This window comes from Acinonyx jubatus, chromosome A2, assembly GCF_027475565.1.
Source record: "Acinonyx jubatus isolate Ajub_Pintada_27869175 chromosome A2, VMU_Ajub_asm_v1.0, whole genome shotgun sequence".
Lineage (NCBI taxonomy): Eukaryota > Metazoa > Chordata > Mammalia > Carnivora > Felidae > Acinonyx > Acinonyx jubatus.
Window position 1 is genome coordinate 67291451 of NC_069383.1, and position 15644 is coordinate 67307094.

General features: G+C 40.8%; 1 protein-coding gene across 2 annotated transcripts in view; it reads left to right on the plus strand.

The window, feature by feature from the left end:
- The first annotated feature begins 1235 nt into the window (after positions 1-1235).
- The window catches only part of ASNS (asparagine synthetase (glutamine-hydrolyzing)), a 138980-nt gene continuing 124571 nt past the window's right edge, over positions 1236-15644 (plus strand). For both annotated transcript variants that reach the window (XM_053218413.1, XM_053218414.1), the window contains exons 1-3: positions 1236-1348; positions 4688-4764; positions 9103-9173. The gene's annotated coding sequence lies outside the window, so the exon portion shown is untranslated. The remainder of the gene's footprint in view (positions 1349-4687; positions 4765-9102; positions 9174-15644) is intronic.

The window sequence follows — 15644 nt, forward strand, 5'->3', positions numbered from 1 at the left end:
TCTTGGAGGCGGGGTTACAGGAGCACCTCTCAGACCCTCTTCCTTTGATAATTCCACCCCATATCATACCAAACATATTAAAAGGCAGCCATTTCTCACTAGAGATATTCCCATAGAACCAAATGAATGTTTAGCAGCAATTGACTGCTTGACTTGACCTCACCTTTAGATAGTTAATTCAATATTTTTCATTTTTTTCTTCTTTTGTATCGTAGGCCCAAAACTTTCTTTTCTTTTTCAGGCATCAAACCATTTTGCAGCCCCTTAAAATGCTTGTAGGTCTGGATGCTTTGCTTATAATGCCCAATACAATGGATAGGAAGGTTCTGTAACCCTCACTTGGGCCTGCCCCTCTATTACGTTAGCTACTGTTGTTGGTATTCTTTTTTTTTTTATTATTCTTTTGGTTGTTGCTGTTGTTGTTGTTGTTGTTGTTTTTATTTTTTGTTGTTGGTATTCTTATTATTACCACTACTGTTATCTCATATGAGAGATGTCAAGGCCCCAATTCTCTCCCATCCATGACTTTCTGTGGTTATCTGGGTTGTGTCACTGTCTAATCCTACAGGTAATGGTGGCTTTTCCTTCTACACCATCCCACACCTCTACGTATTAAAGATTTCCTTTTTTTCCCAGGGGTTGTTTTGAAAGGCAGAATGTCCAACAAGAGTCCAGTACCTCTTGAAACACTGGTTGGTATCTTTTGATAGATTTTTGGGCTGTCTTCTAGGCTCTTTATTCTGGCTCAGTGTCTGGTATATTATTATGATTATCGTTGTTGTTGTTATCTGATATCCTTTGGCTCTTGGCTCTGCAGCCCAAAGTTCAGTCCTGTTCTACTCCACACCCAGGTTCCCAGAACTCTTGCTTACATCTCACTTACCAGGACCTATTTAATTGGGATCAGAAAAGAGGCTGGGTCCATGGAGCAGGATAAACAAGCGTTTTGGAATTAGGCAGACCTGGGTTCAAATCCCTGTACCACTATTTGTGAGTTTTATTGTTTAGATCAATTACAAGACCTCTCTGTGGATCATTTTAGCATATGTAAAATCAAGAAGTTACTGACCAACGTTAGTGCCCCCCTCAGTTTTGAGGATGAAATAGTATAATGGATATGTCTGACGTAAAGTAGATACCCTCAAATGTTAGTTTCCACCTATATCTTATAGATTTAAATTTGCTTGAGTTTAGATTTACACCTTTGTTTTCTTCTTTCTCTTTCACTATTGCAGTTCAGAAGTTGCAACAGAGTTACGAATAATAGTGAGTTCAAATTTGCTTTACTACCATATTTGAAAAGCAGAGATGATCGTTTTCCAGCTAATAATATATTACTATTACATAGGTGAGCCTGTTATCTCATTTTGTATTCCTCCTTAGGCGATTGCTTTTCTTGGAACCATTTGTTTCTATGCACTTGACCTTGACTCACTTTCTGATTTATTTATTACTTAACATAACCATTAGCTTGTTCGATTATCTTTAATTAGGTTGTATTGGTTCCTGAACATGGAAATGCCCTTGTTTCTTGGTTGGCCAAGTTCCACCTTTGCTGAGTGTGACAATTCAGTCGACTCATTTTGTCCTTTACAATGTTAAAAAACAAAATTCAACTGAGTAAATTTGAAGATGTAATTGGCTTTATTAAACAATTCGTGAATCAGGCAGCATCCCATCTAGCAAGCAGAGGGGTTCTCAGAGGAGTTCTACAAAATGTAAGGTTTTCATAGGAAGGAGGGTGGAGCAAGAAAGTTATAAGCAAAAGAAAAGAGAGGATTGTTTCAGGCTAGATCACCTTCCCTTAGAGGGAAGGACAAGTGAGCTTATTATGCAGATTACCTCATGTTCCTTTGGGCAGAGGGGATGGAGAAAGCCCAGACAGATTGCCTCATTGGTGCTTATCAGAAAATTCCTGACTGACCTGGATAAGACTCATCCTTCTGGGAGAGGTTGAAATTGCAATTAGATTAGGTATTAAGCCCTGTTTACTGACTCGGGGCCTTAACCTAAGTGAAGCCATTTTGAGCCTATAGTTTTCTTGTTAATAATAATAAATGTGATACTTCTGTCTCCATATTTCTCTCAGAAGAAACATCAATTAAAAATATGTTGTAGTGCAATGGGCATTTTAATAATAGTATCTATTTAAAAATGAAAACAGTTGATTAATTGGTAAAAAGGCCATTTATGTTATAGCCTTTAACACAAAAGTTCAAGAAACCAACATATTAGATTTACTATTATAAATTTCTCTTTAGGTGTATACATTCCTATGACATAGCTCTATAACTTATAATTGATTAAAATAAACACGGTCTTCCTGTTAGGCCCTTGGTCGAAAACCAAATCTTCTCTCGTTTTTGTTTATATGAAAAATGCTGATTCAATTACATCACTATGACTTCCAGCACCATTTCAATTTCCCCCATGTTCAAATAATAGAATTAGCAAGGTGGCGACCCACTCAAGAAGAGAGGGGCAGGGGCTTGGAGGAAAGGAATGGACACACAGTCACTCAGACATACTCACACTCACACTGTTGGGAGACAGCAAAAGAAACTCTTTGTCCTTCAACGCTTCCAAATTCTGGCCTCTTTTACTTCTCAGGAAGGATAAACCGGCTTTTCTAAGTTCTGGACCCTTTCTCAAAAGTAGTGTAATTCTGTGTTTAGAGAAATAGGTCTTTTATGGCTAAGAGTCTAAAGGAGAGGGGGTGGGGTGTTCTGGGGACTGCTGAGGCCCAGGAAGTGTCAGGATTTGTGCACAATGAAAGAAATGGTGCTTCAAGCCCCATGTGGTGGCCAGATGAGGAAGCCTGCCCTGCTCTGTGTTCTTGGGGTCAGTTATGGAGGTAGAAGGACGTCTTCATCAGGCAGGAACTGCATGAAAAAGACCCCAGAAGTTTTATGTCTCCTTTGTAGGTTCTTCAACCCCCCTGGTCCCTGTGACCTGTCATGGGGCTCCTCCCAGGTGACTCTAGCATGCTCATCAGCAAATACCCTGGGGACTTTTGCTCACCAGGGATGGCTGATGGCTCTGGTAGTCATTCAACAAAGATTACAATATGCCAGGATCTTGGTCTGGGGTTAGACTTTTGAAAGGGAGAGGACAAAACCTAAAAAGGTTCATAACCTCTTCGCTCCTGTTTTTGCCCCTGAATTATCTGTCTTCCTAGAACTCAATCACTTTCTTAAAAAGTTTTTTTTAAGTTTATTTATTTGTTTTTAGTAATCTGTATACCCACCATGGGGCTCGAACTCATGAGCCCTGAGTTCGAGAGTCGCATGTTCTTCCCACTGACCCAGACAGGCACCCCTAATCGCTTTTTATATGTCTCTTTGTTTATTGTCTGTTTTACTCTCTCAGAATGCAAGGCCCAAGAGAGTGGAAACTTTGTCTTGTTTATTACTGTCTCCCCAGTGTAGACCAGTGCCTGGCACATATTCTGTATTTGACAAATATTTGCTGAATAAATGACTGAGGGAATCCCGTTGTTTTAGTCCATGAAAGTCAAGCAGACTTGTATATTATTTTATTTTCTCTTTCTAAAATAGTCTTATGCTTTTATACCTAAAATAAATACTGTCTTTTCTGCCTCTTTTCCAAAAAGTGCTTATAGTGCTGCCTCATTTATAGTCAATGGAGCTGCATAATGAATATGTGAAGGAAAAAAGAAAAACTGTACACCTTGTAAAGTCTCTAGTCTTCCAGAGCCTTACAGAGCCAATTCTTTTATGAAAATCTTCTTATGAAAGATCTGAGGCAGTTCTATAATCTTCTACCTCAATTTGTATTTATAATTTGAAGCAAAAATACGTCTAGTTTCTGCCTGAAAAACAACCCCTTTGTGGTGGTCATTATGTGTGATAAAAACAAGGAAGGAGTAGCCTCCAGAAGTTTCCACCCACCGCCTCCCCCCACCACCGTTGTCAGTTAGATTCTTCTTCCCACTGCCCTCCTGGAGGGCAGCAAGGAAGGGCAAAGAAGGGCAAGCCACAGTGGGTTGGAGGTTTTTCTCAACTGTCATCTGTGCCAGTGCAATGTAAGATGCATCATTTTCTATTTCTATAGCAGTTGTCTGCTAATTTTTGAATAAAGGCTTCATTGATGTGCCCTCAAAAAATTATTTAGACAACCCTAGTGACCGTGTCCGTGACTTTCTTTCATCAGATAGCAATCACAGACTTATTCAACTAAGCTAGCATGATCTTCTTTTAATAAAACCTGTGTCAATAGGTTGTAAACTTTTCATCACTTGGCATTTACATATTGATTTTCTTTATAGTATTCTTGAAACTTAATTCTGAGAAATGGTGTTAGCTTTTTAGCATGCTGGAGTTTTCCTTCTTTTCCTTATAGAGATCAATAATTTTTGGGTTTTGCTCCTTTGGTAGTCCTCTGGACTCTTGAGATTTATAATGCTTTACTATTTTACCTAGCCTTTTCTTTTGGCTTATAATAGCCCTTTAGAAACTTTCTTGATAAGGTCAACATAGCATTCTTGATTCAAAGAATGACATTTTTAATGCTCATACTTCTCTTGACTTTCTAATGAAGACTTTTAATTCTTTTTCCTTTTTCAACTTCTTACATTTCTTTGTATTAAGAACAAGTCTAAGAAAAAAATTTGGGGGGAGAGAGTTTATACTCTGCATCTGACCCTAATTTTTTTTTTTCTTTTAAGCATTCCCTTACCATTTCATTTCCCTGTTCCTGTCTATGGGAATTTTCACAGAGCCTTCATTATGTAGGAACACTGAGGTAAGGACTGTACTTTCCCTACGTCCTTGGAGTCTCACCACCGTCCTATGAGATAGGTATTATTCTTAGACTTCTTTTTCAAATGAGAAAACAGACTTGGAGAGTATCCCACCCAAAGTAATAGAGTAGTACTTGGTGGAGCTGCCCTTGAAATCGATTATCTGCCTGACTCAAGACTCTCTACTGTTCACCAGCATGCTATAATGCTTCTACAGTGCTTCATGCCTCGGGTAATGATCCCTTTCCAAGTCCATTATTTCTTCAGTTTTCAGTCCTGTCTTCAAACACTTCATTCCAAGTGTTTACACTTTTACGAAGACAGCAGAGCCTGGTGGTTTAGAGCCAGGCTCTGGAGCCAGGTCAAGTGGATCCAGATCCGGAGCCACCACACACTAGCTGTGTAACCTTGGGTGAATTAGGTAGCTTTTTGTGCCTCAGATTCCTGACCTGAAAGCAGTGGATAATAGTGCCTATTCCATAGGGTTTTAATATTTAAATAAATCATCAATACACGTGAAGTGGTTGGAACAGTTCTTGGTATACGAGAAGTACCTGATAAAAAGCTAGTATCAGTGGGTGGTTGCTTGTTTGTTTATTTACTTATTTACTTATTTATTACTTATATTGATTAGTTCAACACACGTACTTACTGAGCACTGTTCCCTGTTACAAAGTGCCAGGTATGGTGCTAAATTCTGAAGGTAGAGGGGTGATTACCATAGAGTCTTTCCCTTCCCGTGTTCACATCTAGTGGTGGATCATGACAGAGTGTACTCACAAGGGGGGATATGCCATATTTAAAAAGTCAATCCAGATATTGGGTGGTCATCTCAGTTCACTAAATTTGAGAGAAAATGGTTAATGAGTGGTGGAATAAGGATCTCCCTCCCAGACCGGTCCTTTCTAACTCAAGTAGATCATTTCCAGAGGGCCAATCCCTCCCATTCCTTTCACCTTTTTGCAATATTACTTTTCCAGTCTTCCAACTAAGAAGTGGAATCTACTTCTTTTACCTTGAATTTGGACTAGTCACGTACCTGGCTTGGACCAATAGAATGTGGCGAAAATGATGTGGCATGACTTGGGCACGCTGACCCTATGAGGCCTTGCAGATTCCTTGGGATGTGGCTTCCATGTAAGGAAGCTGAAGCTAGATTACTGATTGAAGAGACAGGGAGTGGAGAGAGAAGCCCACCCAGTCTGCCACCATTTCAGTCACCTCAGCTGGGTGTCAGTCATGTGAGTGAAGGCTGGCACCCTGTATCTTGTAGCTTTTTTTGAGCTGCCCCAGCCAATACCATGTAGAGCAGAGTTAAATTTCCAATCTGCCCAAGTTGCAGAATCATAAGCAAATAAATCAAATAAATGTTTGGGTTGTTTGGGGATGGTTTGTTTCATAGCAATAAATCCCTGGAACATAAGAAGGTTTGCAGCTTCCATTTTCACTGTCTTGGAAGTCAGCCACTATATATAAAGCTTGGATTAGATAATGGAATAATGAGACACCATGTGGAGAAAGTTAAGTCCCAGCCTTCCAGTCATTTCTGCCAAAGCCTCAGGCTTGTGGGTAAAGCCACCACCTTAGACTTTCTAGCATAGCCTAGCCACCAGCTGAATGCAGCCCTATGAGGGAGCCCCAGTAAGACTAACAGAACCACCCAGACAACTACAGATTCATGGTGGTTATTTTAAGCCACTATGTTTCGGGGTAATTTATCTATGCAGCAATAGGTAACTGAAACACCCACAGTTCACCATGGCTTCCCAGAAGTGAGGGTATTGAGGTCTTTGGCTAATGGTGTGTTGGGGAATAATAATTTTTACCATTAATCAAGTACTTTATATGTGTCAGGTACTTTACATATGTTGTTTTATTTTATTTAACTCCCATGGTAACCCTGTATGGCAGGTAGTTTGGCACATGACAAAGCTAAACTTAAGAGATGTTAAGTAACTTGCTCAAGGCCTCACAGGGGTATGGTCACTGCAGAATGGTCAGGTAGGAGGTAAATGCCTCTTTTCCTGCTTTCTCCAATTTGCTTCTTTCTATGGTGGTGATCTTCTGATGCATCTCACCAGCTTCTGGCCTCACATCACTCCAGTGGATCCAGTCAGCTCTCACTACTGAAGTCGGTGCTATCAGATGTCTATGGGGTCTTTGGTTCACCCTTATTAACACCTTGCTGTCATTAGGATAAAGTCCATGGCATGCAAAGCCTCTTTTGCTTCTCTAGCTGTATCTCTCTGCACCTTCTTTATTTACCTTTTTGCCATGTGGAGTTCCTTGCACAGCACAGATTTGAAACCTCTTCTTGTGTCATCCCTCCAAGCTTATGCACAGAGTGCTATGCCAGGGACACCCTCCTTGCCTTCCCCACCCCCCTGACATACCATTCACCCTCCAGGACTTAACTCAAGGTTTGCCTTGACTATGAAGCCTCATTACCTGGTCTCCTCCAGGCACAGCTGTCCACTCCTCACTTGTGGCCCCACTGAAACTGTGCACTTTCCCAGCAGAGCATCGGTATAACACCTTGTTGTTTTTATCAACCAGACTCTGAGAGTCTTAATTTTTTTATTCAATCCTAGATGAATAAAACACTAACACTTTGCCTGGACTGGTCCTTAATGAGAGAAGTGCTTCAGTAAAGAAGTGAGACCCAGAAAGGATCAGGTCAAATTGTCAAGAGCCTTGAATGTCATGCTGGTGTAATCCAAATGTCTGCCACCTGGATGTCCCCAAGTCTTCCCCTTCTCGGGCCACCCTTTCCTCTTATATTCAAATTGATAGTGTCTACCTTGCATTCCACATTGTAGGGAAAGCCCACCATCACCATCCTCTTCCTTGGGTCCTCCCCCCCCACAAATATCTCTGGAGCTTTAAGAACTGAGGAGTTGAGTCAGAGGCTCCCAGCTTCCTTAGTTATCTCTCACTCCCATTTCCTGCTTGTGCTGACAGGGTCATTCTTCCTGTGGCTACTTCTACACTGCTTTACTCTTGATAGGTTCTGCTTCAATTCTTTTGTTCTCTCAAAGCAGCTTGGACACAGGCTGTGGTAGTTGGAAGACTCCCCCCCTCCCAGTTGTGTTTACAGTTTTGAATAGATAATATATTCACATGGTTTAAAAATCAAATTATATAGAAGGGTGCATAGTGAAAATTCTCACTCCTACCCCTGTGCCTGTCTGCCCTATTTCCCCCCTTTTCCCACCCCCAGTATCTATTTCATTAACTTTTTTTGGTATCCCTCTAGGATTTATTTATGCAAATACAATTCAAAGCAAATATATAAAGCTTTTTTTTTTTCTTTCCCTTGTTGAACATTGCTGGCAAAAGCTATGAAAATATGCTGCCTGGACCCGCTTCCAAATCTGTGCTGTCGTCTGCTCTCTGTGGGGCCTTACCCCTGCCCAGAAAAATCCTCTTTTCCATTTTCCTGCAGGGATGATTTCCACAGTGACAGTATTTTTTGAAAAACAAAATCGGGGCACAGGGTCTAAGAAGTGAGTTTTTGTAAAATATGGATCCAGATAGTGGGTTTGCACTAGCAAATTGGGACCAAGGTCTCCATAGTTATTCCAACCCTCCTTAATCCTGAAGGCCAGGCTCCTTCTCTGGGATAGCAGTCTTTTAGTATTATTTAGGCCAACAGACAGGACTACAGCTCAGGAAAGAATTGAAAATGATTTAAACTTGAATATTAAGCGTCATTATCCTGACATGGGGGATGTACACTAGTCACCCTTTCCTCCAGGCTTCCTTCCAGCCTCCATCTGCCTGGGCCTCCATCCCTCTGCTTAGACCTCCTCTTCAATCTTTTCCCTTTTCTTCCAACTCTCACTGCTGTCTCCCATTCACAGATTGCTCCCAAACCCCCTGCTTCCTTTTTGTTTCATATGTGGAGCAGTTTAGTTTGGGGTGGGGGAGGGGTCCCATGTATGGCACCCCTCTGGGGACTCTCAGAAGTAATGAGGGGCTCTTGAGCACCACTAAATCTGAGCAGTCAAGCCAGGCCATAGTAATTTGCATATAGATAGGAAGTACCCCTCATTAAGATTAATGAGATTAGTTTCTCATTGGATTTATCATCTAACAAACATCTCACTTTTGGGGTTAGTGCATTTTATACACTGACTGCCTGTATAGTTTTAATGCAGAGATAATTAGTGTTCCCAAAATATTCTAGGTGTTCTACATTACACAGCCTCAGTTACAGTTAGGTTGGGCCATGTGACCTGTTCTGGCCAATGATCTGCAAGCAGAAATGGTGTGTTTCTCTTCTGGACCAAGGCAATTAAGAGCTCATGTGCCTTTTCTATCCTTCCCCTTCCCTTCAGCATAGGCCAGGCATTCCAGATGGCATAGCTACAAGCTGCAGAGAGCCACCCGATCCACACCGGACTGCAATGTGAGTGGGGAAAAAAAAAATTTATTGTGACAAGCCATTGATATTTGAGATATTTTAATTAATATTTCATTGCATACCTATGCTACTTGCACCCACACACTTTTGGAAATTAAAATCTAAAACCTAAAGTCTCTAAAACAATAGACAGTGTGTGTGTTTGTGTGTGTGTGTGTTGTTTAGGATATGCAAATGTGTCTTCACATTCTGCACGAATTACAATTTGAAAATCTTTACAATTGTTTATATGTTTGGAGGTCCTATCAATGTCTACACAAATTTTATTAAGGTATTCTAGTATCTTAGCATTCCTATTCTCAAAACCATCATGAACATGAAATATTAAATATAAGCTTACACTGTGTTGCCCTTTCACTTGCTCCCTGTTCTGTACATTCAGTTACAGGTAAAACTTCCTGCTGGCCCACTTTCAAATTTCTTCAAGCTTTCCCAGAAACAATTATGCAAAATTCTGGCTTGCGATTTGTTTTCTTAAAATTTTTCAAGGTAAATATTGTAATCCTTCCCCGTTCTTAGGGAAGTGAAATTTGTTTGGAAGCCTTCTACTTAATAACCTGTTCAAAGGCTCCTAATGACCAGTCCAATTTTCTGTCATCCAAGATGAGCAAATACCAGGCCCCGTTCTGGCTCCTCCAATACCTTTTCTTCTCTTAGCAGCGTGATTTTCTCATACAGTGCTTATTTCAACTAGAATTTCAATACTTCCATGACTGTCATATAGTTCTTTTATTAGTTTTCTAGGACTGCTGTAACAAAGGGCCACAAAGGGGTGCTTAGGTGGCTCAGTCAGCTGAGCGTCCAACTTCGGCTCAGGTCATGATCTCACCACTCATGGGTTGGAGCCCTGCATCTGGCTCTGTGCTGACAGCTCAGAGACTGGAGCCTGCTTCGGATTCTGTGTCTCCCTCTCTCTCTGCCCCTCCCCCACTCATGCTCTCTGTCTCTGTCTCTCTCTCTCTCACTCAAAAATAAACAAACATTAAAAAAAATTTTTTTAAACCCAAAGTACCACAAATTGAATGGCTTGAAAAACAGAAATTTATTGCTGCACAGCCTGGTGGCTCATAATCCATGATCAAGGTATTAGCAAGGCCGTGTTCCCTTTGAAGGCACCAGAGAAGGATTGTTCTAGGCCTCTCTCCTAGCTCCTTGTAGTCCCTTGGCTTATGGGAGCTTAATTCATCTAAACATGGCTTTCTCCCTGTGTGCGTGTTTGTATCCAGATTTTCTCCTTTTCACGCCAGTCATTTTGGAGTAGAGGCCTACCCTACTCCAATATGACCTCTTTGAATGAATTACACCTCCAACAACCCTATGTCCAAATAAGGTCACATTTCGAGGTACCAGAAGTTAAGACTTCTCTATATTTAAATTGGGGGTGGTGGTGCTTGGGTGGCTCAGTTGGTTGAGTGTCCCACTTCGACTCAGGTCATGATCTCAAGGTTTGTGAGTTCAAGCCCCACATCTGGCTTGCTGCTCTCAGCGTGGAGCCTGAGCTTCAGGATCAGAGTTTCAGATCCTCTGCCCCCTCTGTCTCTGCCCCTCCCCCCACGGTCAAATATAAAATAAACATTTAAAAAAAATGAATCTGGGGGGACATAATCTAACCCAAAACAGTTATCAGTGTTTGCGTTGTCAAACATATAATCATAGTGGTTACAGCAAAAGCCTTAAAGACATACTCATTTGTGTTGGAATCTCATTTTCTGCCGTTTGAACCTCAGTTTCTTTGTCTCTAAAATGGGAGCATTAATCATTACTTTTTAGGGTTGTTGTGATAATTAAATAACATTTTGTCTCAATTTTGGCCTTAAAGACCAAAATTTCATGGCTTCAAGACCAAAAACGAAGTAAACAATTACAAAGTACCTCCACATTCTAAACTGAGTTGCTAAACCACCTATGTGAGACATGCTCATACAGTATGAAACAACTTGGGCTGGCATATGCAATCACCCATCTTCTACTGATAATGGAACCACGGCTGACAAGAGAATTCTATTTTGTTTTGGTTTTGTTTTGTTTTGTTTTGAGAGTTGTTCTCCTACTCCTCATGTGGGAGGGGAGAGGAGTGATTCCCTCTCACCTCAAGTCAGGTGACAAGGACCCTTCGGAGCTTGAGGGGAAGTAGGAACTGATGTTTGACTTGTGCCTTGGGAAATTAAATGTGGAAGGCTCTGGGTAATGTTGCCTGCCTGGTGGCTGCAGGGGCCCAGATCCTCCTCACTGAGAGCAGAGCAACAAGCTGGGGAGTTTTCTCGTGGGCCCGGTGGGCTGGCAGGATGGAGTTTGAAAAGGCTGCCCAAGAAGGCTTTGTGCCAAACTGGACCTCAGCAAAAAGAAGTTGGAGTATACCATCATATACAGAAACTGAGGAGGACTCATTACTGTGCAGTCTGGAAAGATGCGGGTTGGAGGCTGGAAGGCTGCGGTGGGATTTCTTGGAGGAAGCAATGTCAGCAAGCCAGCAGAGAAAGTAGCGGTGTTGGAAATCTGCCATACCCAAAGGGCTCAAATGCCAGATTATATTCAGACCAGTTTAGAGACTTTTTTAGGGACTAGTTTTACCTCTTCCTGACCACATTCCAACCGCAGAAGATCCTGAAGCAGCCTAGTGGGGGGAAGGGACATGGGGAAGAAATATTTTACACAGAAATGGAGCAGAAACCAACCGTATTCTCTCCCCCAAAATGACAGGCCTTCCAACCCAAAGGAAGCTCAAGCTGAGGGCATAAATAAGCTTTAAACTAGATGAGGCATTGGGTTATATGCTAATGGCCCTAGACTGGACATTTCAAGGACTGAAATGAGTTGATTTGGAGGACTGCAATGAATTGGAGGATTTTTATGATCTGAGAGTGACTGAAAAAGTAAGACTTTAATTTCATTCATGGAGGAGTGGATGAATCTACCCACAGAGTTTGAGTAGGATAGAGAAAAGAATAAAACCATCCTCTGCGTGGACCCCAGTGAGTTCTGAGAGAAAGTACTCAGAAAAAGTTGCTGTTACTCTGATGCTGCTGCTAATTATTTTAGTTTCCATTATGACTGAAGAAACCCACACCATCTTTCATAGCGATGTCAATGTGTAGTTCCAGGGGAATAAAAACCATTCCAGCAAATTTTAAGCAGAAAAGAGATTTAATACAAGCAGTTAGGTGCTTGCAGAATCGTTGGCGAGCTGGAGGAGCAGCATCTAAACCAAAACGCCAGAAATAACTCCCAGGAGATAACTATTCATCTGGTTTGCTAGGGGAGCTCTTGCCCCTGCCACAGTCGTAAGTGAATACAGTCAAGAGTCTTTTGGGGAAACTTTTGAATCTTGCAGACACTGCTGTCATTGCAATCTGAGGATCGTGAAAACACTGTCACCCTTGCAGTCACTAACTTCTAACCCTCATGGAGCTAGACAGTGAACATTTGGGATGTGGTTGCAAAAGAACTCCAATGTCTGCATGGTCTTACTTGCCAGGAGCAACAAATGACAGGCAGGTGGCCCTGATCTCGCCCCTTCTTTTCAAGTCTCTTGAGTGTATTTAACTCATAATCTGAACATTAGCTGTGAAAGAGTCAGAGAAATGTGCTTTGGAGCTTTTGAGCCTTTGCAGTATAAGAAGAAACCATAGAAGAATTCAGAATGGTTGCTAAGAGGTGGTATTTCACATCCACCATGATGCTCCAGGCCTATGAAAAGACATACAATGCCAGTGGCCCCAGCTTCTAGCTAGAGGACCAAATACTGGATTCAGTTGGATTTTTAAAAAATCAACTTTATTGAAGTATAATTTGCATGTAATAAACCGCAACTATTTTAAGCATACAGTTCAATGAATTTTGACAAATATAGTGCAAACATAGTCAACCCCATAATCAAAACATAAAATTTTTCCATCTTTCAAAACAATTTCCTTTGTATTTCTTTTTAGTCAGCCCCCTCATTCCCCTTTGTCCAAGCAACCACTGATCTGCTTCCTGTCTCTATAGACTACTTTTCTCTGTTCTAGAATGTCATGTAAATAAAAGCATGCAGTAGGAAACAGCTGTTTTTAATATTTACAAATAGTTGTGTTTTTTATTTTTTTCTTACCAAGTATCTAGCACGGCGTAGGAGAATAGTATGAAGCCAGACAAACGCAGGGTTGGATCCCAACTCTCCCACCTAACAGCTCTTGACCTAACAAGTTGAACTTGCTGGGCTCAAATTTCTTAACTGTAAAATGGTAATTTAAAACAAAAATAAAAACAAAAAACATCTGCAAAGGTTAGAGCTAATAAATGAAAAGCACACAAATGGCATTCCATGAAAGGTAACCATCATGATTCTTCTTGATGATGGCCTGTTATTTCCTGTTTATGCTGGTTTTCCAGTCAATTGTATCTAAACTACAGTGCTTGGGAGAAGAGTTTTATTGCTGACTTTCACACATGACTGCCATAATGACAATTAGAATTATTCTCTAGAGTATCAGATTGCTTCACATCTGGATTCTACCATTCACTACGTGACCTTGTGAAAAATCTGAATCTTTCTGTGCTTCAGTTTTCTCTTCTGTAAAACAGGAATAATAACAATACCTAGGATTGCTACACAAGTTAAATAAGGTAATATATATTACCTTAGTAAATACTCAACAATGGTTAGCTATTACTATCTTTATCTTGAAATGTTTCTGTCTCCACACCTTTATCTAAGCTCCTTCCTCTGAAAGAAGTGCCCTTCTCTTTCTTTTCTGGCCAATTAAATTTTTTCATTCTCACCCCCAAGAACCTCTCCCTCCTACAAAATAACTGTGTACCCTCTTATTTGGCACTTATCTTCCCATACTTTATATTACCGTTGAATCATAGAATGTTTGAGATTGAAAAAAATGGTTCATGTGAACGCTCTCATTTTACAGCTGATGTGATAGAGATCCACTAAGGATAAATTATTTACCAAAATCATATCTTTAGAACACAGATTGGGTTAGGACTTGGTCTCCTAAGTCTCAGTCTTGTGTCCACAGCATGATTTAAAGTGCTTAGCACACAATATTCAGTTACTGGCTTATTGCGTGAATTCCTAAAATATACTGTGCTCAGTTGATTTCTAGAGCCAAATCCAAGGACTTTGCTTGCCATAGTAGGTAAGCTCTTGTCATTCTCTGAGATTAAAGAAATGATATTCAGCCCTGTCAAAGTAAAATCACAAAGTTTATCAGGAAAACCATCTGAAAGTAAGTCATGCATATTACACAGTGTGAGATGGATATGCTGTATGGCAGGATGTGCTGCACAGGTTTTATGAGGTGGATGTGAACTCTTGCTGATGCTGTGGTGCCAGTTCTTTTTTGGCTAGCCATGCATTTATGAAGTATTGCTATCTAATTGTAAAGAAAATACTTTCTATCACCAGTTTGGTCTTATGGTAAATATTTAAAAAAGAATTTCAATATCTTTAGCCCAGTAAAGTAAAAGCTCCTATACTATACCCACAAGGCAAACACAATTGGGTAAAGAATAAAATGCAGGCATGATTGCTTGTTATATATGTTATATATGTTTGCCGGATGGCAGTTACACAGCTGCTCAAGTCCTGAAGAACTAAGTGTAATCTCCAATAGTGTCTTGATGTCCCCATGCTACTTTGGCTTTAGGTGAGAAGGAAGTTCAATATGCATATTCTGGGAAGGAGGGGTGAGAGCAAGAACATGAGAAAATTAAGAGGGACCTCCTTTTAAGAAAAAAAAAGTTGAAGAACTCTCTAAGATCCTTCACAATTTTTTAAATGTTGTACATCGAGGGTCCCCAAGATCACCCCCCAGGTCCAGTGGTTTGCTAGAAAGGGTCTCACAGAACTTAGCATCTATTTGTGCTCATGGTTAAAATTTATTACCAGTGAAAACATACGAAGTGAAATCAAAAAAGGAAAAGATGCATCAGGTGAAGTTGGGGGAAATATCAGGTTCCAGGTTGGAAGAGCCTCTCTCAGTGGGGTGGCTTAATTCCTTCAGCAATGAGAGGTGATAACACATGCAAAGTGTTGTCTACTGGGGCAGCTCATTAGTGACTTGGTGCTCAAGGTTTTTATCAAAGGTGGTCACATAGGCACCCTATGCTCATCACATACCCAAATCCCAGACTCCTAGAAGGAAAGCACATGTTCAGCATAAGCCAGACTGTTTGTAGAAGCAGTCTAGCCATAGGGAGCCACCTTGTCATTTAGGGAAAGTTTTATGTCAGTGTAGGGAACTGTTTCGCAGCCATGTTCCCCGATGCCAGCCAAGGGCCACTTTTGCAAGTAAACCTTTCAAAGACTAGCAGTCTCAGGTCTACTCTGCTAACTCTTTTCTGCATATTTTCTTTATCCCAGTATACATCAAGACATAAGAAAGACAGCTATCATAACCCCGTTTGAAATAAGTAACCTGTAGTAAGGATGGTTTACATGGCTTATCTAAAGTCCTACTGAGT